Source organism: Pteropus alecto, unplaced genomic scaffold, assembly GCF_000325575.1.
Source record: "Pteropus alecto unplaced genomic scaffold, ASM32557v1 scaffold15, whole genome shotgun sequence".
In the NCBI taxonomy this organism is placed as follows: domain Eukaryota; kingdom Metazoa; phylum Chordata; class Mammalia; order Chiroptera; family Pteropodidae; genus Pteropus; species Pteropus alecto.
The window spans coordinates 44818-45078 of record NW_006436286.1 but is presented as its reverse complement, the minus strand read 5'-3'; the positions used below and the strand labels follow the sequence as shown (position 1 = coordinate 45078).

The window sequence follows — 261 nt, the reverse complement described above, 5'->3', positions numbered from 1 at the left end:
TCCTCATAATTTCCGTCCACTGACCTAGCTCTTTGGCGACAAACCTCCCGGTCCCCGTAGTACTCCAAGCTGGGCGCCACCGCCCCGCCCGTCACAAGCCCAGCGCAGCAGACCCTCAAGACTCTCACCGTCCCTCACGCCTGTCACGAGCAATTTCTCGTTTAACTCCCGAAACTCCTCGTGCAAGCCTGTGACTGCCCAGGGATGGAGACAGCTGGCGTGTTCGGACCAAAAGGAACGAGCCGTCGCCGGGCCCGGAGC

The 261-nt window shown here is 61.7% G+C and overlaps 1 long non-coding RNA gene across 3 annotated transcripts in view; it reads right to left on the bottom strand.

Annotated features, from left to right (window-relative positions):
* Window positions 1–261, bottom strand: part of LOC107195733 — a 4608-nt gene extending 4347 nt beyond the window's left edge. For all 3 annotated transcript variants that reach the window (XR_001516948.2, XR_001516950.2, XR_001516949.2), the window contains exon 1: window positions 129–261. This is a non-coding gene — a long non-coding RNA (uncharacterized LOC107195733). The remainder of the gene's footprint in view (window positions 1–128) is intronic.